Raw genomic sequence first — 6,000 nt, 5'->3', positions numbered from 1 at the left:
CAAAAACATTTCCTCACCGATGGCAAAGTTCTGGTGGAGCAGTTCTGTAGATCGAAGATCTCTACATTGGATAGATTGGAAGTCTTTGTCGCTTCCAAAAATCAGAGGAGGTATGGGATTTCGTGATCTGGAGTGCTTCAATATTGCATTGTTAGGGAAACATGGCTGGAGGCTTATCACTAGCCCGAATTCGTTATGCTCTCGGGTGTTGAAAGGCCGCTACTTCCTGGACACGGACTTCATGCATGCTACTGTTCCTCGTAACGCCTCGGCTACCTGGCGAGCGATCGTCGTCGGGAGGGGGCACTGGACGTTGGCCTGCTAAAATGGATTGGCGATGGCTCGTCCATGCGCGTGTGGCAGGATGGATGGCTACCAGGCAAGCTGTCGCTGCGTCCTACTTCACATAACGGTACATCACCTATCAATCTTGTTTCAGACCTGATCGACAATGTGAATTGGACGTGGAAAGCTGGCCTTGTTCGAGAAAATTTTATACCACCGGATGCTGATACTATTCTGAATATTCCACTCAGAAATGGAGGTGGTGATGACTACTAGGCTTGGGATCATGAGAGATCGGGCTCCTATACTGTGAAGTCAGCGTATCGTGCTCTAATGACTCATAACGAGCATTCAGCTCTAGAGGAAGGGGCGAATACAGAATCTTCAGAGAATAATAAACAGTTATAGACTCGTCTTTGGAAGCTCAAAGTACTACCTAAGGTGGGTGTGTTCTGGTGGAGGGTCCTCCGTGGCATTCTTCCAGTGGAGAGCACACTACAGTACAGGCATATTGCAACCTTGGCATGATGCAAGGTGTGCATGGGAGCTGATGAAGACTTGATGCATGCTTTGATCAAGTGTTCACATGCTCAATCTTTCTGGACAGAAGCTCGAAATGGTTACATGTCAAGCTACCGGAGCTGCACCGTCTGACTTGGTGTAGGGATATCCTCTGCGACTCTCGGTTTTCAGAGAGTGATTGGGCAAAAATTGATACGGTCATGTGGGCTATTTGGACCTCTCGCAATAATATAACACATGACAGAGCAAGTATGAACCCGGCGCAATCTCTCAAACGTATAAGAGAAACTCTGGCCTTGCTGGAGCTTCCCTTGGAACAGACGAAGGTTCTACCTGGCTACGGTTGGAGGCCACTGGATCAAGGCTGGACAAAGGATAACACATATGCTAGTGTTTCAGTGCTTGAACACAGAAGTGGAGCTAGAGGAGTGGCACGGACTTCCTCGACCTTCTTGGCTTCCTGGAGCAAGCCCTACCCCCACATCACGGACCCGTTGATAGCCGAGGCGTCTGCCATGTGAGATGGGGTGGTATTCGCATAGCTTCGAGGTTTTTCACAATTGCTTATGGAAATAGACTGCTTAGAATTGGTTCAGCTATGGCACTCGCGACGGTTTTCGCGCTCCATCGTAGCACCGCTTTTATTAGAAATAGAAGAGCTAGCCTTGTCTTTTCTATCCTTTGATGTTCAACATGTATTGAGAAACTCCAATATGTCGGCCCACTTGTGTGCTAAACATGCTTGCACCTTGGGGATCACCGGCTGCTGGATGGACCCCCCCCCCCCCCTGGCTTCCTCGCGTTTTGGCTGATCGTGCGGGAACAGAGAATAGTTGAATAAAGCTCGAAGTTTCCCGCAAAAAAAACCCTAGAATCATCCACCTGTCTGCCTGCTTGTTTATTGGTGTGTACGTGCACATTAGCATCTAAGTCTCGGTGGAACCCATTAGCTTGGAAAAATACTCGAGCTAGCTCGTACGTCTGTACGCTGGAAAGCACTTGGCTACAACGCCGTCAAGGTTGGGGCCAAGGCACGAGTCGGCCGGATACACCCATACACGTAAAATTTTGATCACATATCACACGAGAGGCAAATAGGTCTTTTCATGTGTCATTTAACATCATTAAAGCCTAAAATGGATGATAGTTTCATAAAGGGCATAAAATTTACACTCGGTGTTAAATAAGAAAGACGTTTATTTTCAGTGTCAAATAAGGCAATAAATTTTAAGACAATGTTAAATAAGGAATTGTCTCTATTTCTGGCCTACAACGCAGCCCGGTGATGCGCTGCTCTCAAGTATGCTAGTCCAATGGCCAGCACGCACTAGTAGAAAAAGGACTTAATGTGAGACACATTAGTCCCGGTTCAATTTTGGCCCTGTATTAATGGTACCATTAGTCCCGGTTCAAATGACTATGCATTAATGCCGGTTCGTGTTGAATCTTTAGTACCGGTTCGTGCCACGAACCGGTACTACAGGGATGGTGGCAGGCTGGCGTCAGGCCGGGGCCCCACGAGCCCCTTTAGTCCCGGTTCGTGGCACAAACCAGTACTAAAGGTTAGCCCTTTAGTACCGGTTTGTGCCACGAACCGTGAGTAAAGAGATCTGACCTATAGTCCCGGTTGGAGACACAAACCGGGACTAAAGGGTCCATTTTCAAACTGTACCCCCCATCGCCTTTTCAGTTTTGTAAAAAGCAAAAGAAAATGACAAAAACTTCAAAAATTAAAATCCTTCGAGATGTAGTTATGTTACTACATCTACTAGTTAGGAAAATTAAAAAACTTAAATTTGGACATGTTTTGCAAAAAAGTTTTATGAAAATGTAAAACAGCCATATCTTTTGCATACGATGTCGAAAAACACATAATATATCAAAAAAACAGCACGAAAATCCGCATCCGATTTTGACTGCCTACGACCTGTTTGCAATTTTTTAGAATCCTCAAATTCTAAAAGAAAAAAAAGATATGCTCCAATTTCAGTTTTTTTAATTTTCGTTAAATCTGGTCAAATTGTGGTCAAACTACTTATTCAAGAAATATTTTGGTTACTAAATAATAATTTTTTTAAGAATAATAGTTTCAAACTAAAACGGTGAAACATGTGACTCATGCTCGAGATAAATTCTTGAGGGTTAATAGGATTGACAGCTTTCTATTGTCAGGTAAACAACACGTGCAGACTTGAAAACTAGGGGGGATATAACTCGGAAGTTAAGCGTGCTCAGGTTGGAGTAGTGAGAGGATGGGTGATCGGGCGAGAAGTTAGACGATTTGAAATGATGAGGGGTGATTAGAGCAATGATGAGCTGTGATTAGAGACAAAATCGTCAAATAATGCACAAATTTGAAAATCAGAAAAAAAAAATTATCCTTTAGTACTGGTTGGTGTGTGATTAGAGACAAAATCATTAAATAATTCAGAAATTTACAAATAAAAAAATCAAGTTTTTTTCGAAAAAAATAAAAAAATTCAAAAAAAATTATCCTTTAGTACCGGTTGGTGTTACCAACCGGTACTAAAGGTCCTCCAGACCACCGCGCGTGGCCGTTTGGCGCAGGTTCGTGTCGAACCGGTACTAAAGGGGGGGGGGGGGACCTTTAGTCCCCACCCTTTAGTGCCGGTTACAGAACCGGCACTAAAGGCCCTTACGAACCGGGGCTATAGCCCGGTTCTGCACTAGTGACACACCTGACAAAGATTCCATTTCTAGTTTACCAACATGGTGATCATGCTTCATGTACATACACGAGACGATGCAATCTTAAATCCTGATGCTTCTAAGTCCTAAGACGTGTATGGTTTGTGACAACATTGCAAAAGGGGTGTAAAACTTGTATAGATTATGTATGCCAACCACCACTGAGCTCGACTCCTTGTTCAGACCACATGTGAAGAATTGTTTATTTGTGAAAAATGATCATGTTCCTTGTCTCTTTTCACATTTAAATAGTGGTGGATCTTTTCTCACCCTTTAACAGGAGTACTGCATTCCATTAACTTTGATGTTATGTGATGCAACAACCATTCTGCTCCTATGCATTCTAATCCCGTTGTAAGGGGTACATGGGTATCTACTTTCCGAAGATATCCATGATAATTGTTTCAAGTTTATTTAGATTGGCCTTGATTTGAATTTCTCTAGATGGTCACCTCTAAGATAGCTTTTGCATTTGTCATTAGTTGCCTGACCAAATGGAATCCATCAAGGACAGAGGTAGAAAAAACAGAGAGGAGCATATGTATTGATCAGGTTTAAGGGCAATAAATAGTTAGGTTAAGAAGAGTGGAAATACATGTGGAAAACAGCATTGTTTATAAAAGCTCATAATCTTAACTTCTATACAAGTGATGTTTCTTTTTTTTTCTCACGAAAAGTGATATCTTTTCACAAAAAGTGATACATGTTCTAGAAAATGTACGATCTTGTACACTTGTTACTTTAATTTGGATTATGATAAAAATACAGACCGATACGAAACACAATTATGATGGAATACGCTATTGCACATTTTCCTTTTCAGTAACATTCAGTGGCTTTTCAAGTACGAATCCTGATAGAGTGTACGCTCTTGAAGATGCTGGAACACAATACACATGGTACATTATATATACTGGACGCGGTCCAAGCACGACCACTACTTCCGTCAACCTATCTGATCAGGGCTTTCGCCCGCTGCGCCCCACGCTTGCACACAAGATGAACCAGCGTAAACAAGACGAGGTCCTGACTTTTGATGTAACAGATCATACTACAAACACCACTTAGAGACCTGACTCTAAGCATCAGTTACTTAAATATGGTGGATCTGGATACAAGATCGGAGGATGGAGAAGGATACATGGGAGGTGGAATGGTTAGCCCATGCCATGGTACTGCCGGTTTAGTTCCGTGATCTGATCACAGATGGATTAGCTCCTTTCCCCAAGACAGAACTATAAACCCCACGCACTCAAGCTACAGATGGGTCCCATGCTAATCCAGCAGCACGGGTCCTCTGGGCTTGATCAAATCACCGCCGGCGAATCAGGTGGCCACGTTAGCGACCCCTCCGTCCTCCCTCTGTAGTACTTGCTCCACCCGAACCTTCTCTGCTTCAGCCTTGTTTGCTGCTACGTGAACCTTGCGTTTCTTCCCACTACTACTGCGCAAGGCGTGTTAAAGATACGATCGCTAGTAATTCAGGCTTCCATAGTTCCATTACACAACAACCTTCATCTAGCAAACACCTAGTCTCCGGCCAGGTCTCGAACAGAGCCTGCGAGTATGCGACCACAAAAGAACACACAAAGCCACCACATTTGTCGAAGAGTCCGTCTCTAGCTGATCACCATGAAGATGCTACTTCATGTAAAAACCCGAGCCCGAGCTGATAGTCTTAAATTCTGATGTTTCCAAGCTCTATAGGTATGGGCAACACTGCAAAAGCAATTTGAGCTAAGTTAGAATATGTAGACATTACACATGCCAACAATCACTCAGCTCCACTCCTTTCTCGACTCATGAGCGAAGAATGGCTTTTTCAAATAATGATCTTGTTCCACTCTCTTCTCGGCCATATTTAAATATTATTGTTACATTAACTTTAACTGATATGACACAACAACCATGTTACTTCCATACATTTTAATTCTGGCGTAAGGAGCACATTCAAATCCATGTACATTGTGAGATAATGGGTTGCACCCCGAGATCAAGTCCTCGAAACTTAAAACGGTGCCTTCAACAAGGGAAGGCCGCAAAAAGAAAAAACCTCATTGTTAGGTACAACAAATTAGGCTAGACCAATAATTTTCAGCCAGAGATTGAGACTTGTTGCTCGATCCAGAAAGGATCAACAAATCAAAGTCATATGTGTTGGAACCACCACTTCATAACCAAAAATAACACTATATATGTTGACATGCACGATTTTGACGTGGATATTACCACGCGACTAATAACCATAACCCGCACAAGCAGGCAGCCCAGCCGCGGCAAGAACCGCATGCGGAGTCATCGAGACCCGTCGTCGAACATGTGATGTAGATTCCGAACCATCTGGCGAGAAAGTAAAGTCACGAGCATCACCAGAATCCCATATTAGGGGTGCTCTCAGCTCGCACCTCCATCACAAGTGATAGTCGGTGGTAGACTAGGAAAGGTCATCGGCCCCCAAATGAATCCACCACATGCGACCACTTG

The sequence above is a fragment of the Triticum aestivum genome, chromosome 6B, assembly GCF_018294505.1.
Source record: "Triticum aestivum cultivar Chinese Spring chromosome 6B, IWGSC CS RefSeq v2.1, whole genome shotgun sequence".
In the NCBI taxonomy this organism is placed as follows: Eukaryota; Viridiplantae; Streptophyta; class Magnoliopsida; order Poales; family Poaceae; genus Triticum; species Triticum aestivum.
Note: the sequence above shows the minus strand (reverse complement) of the source record.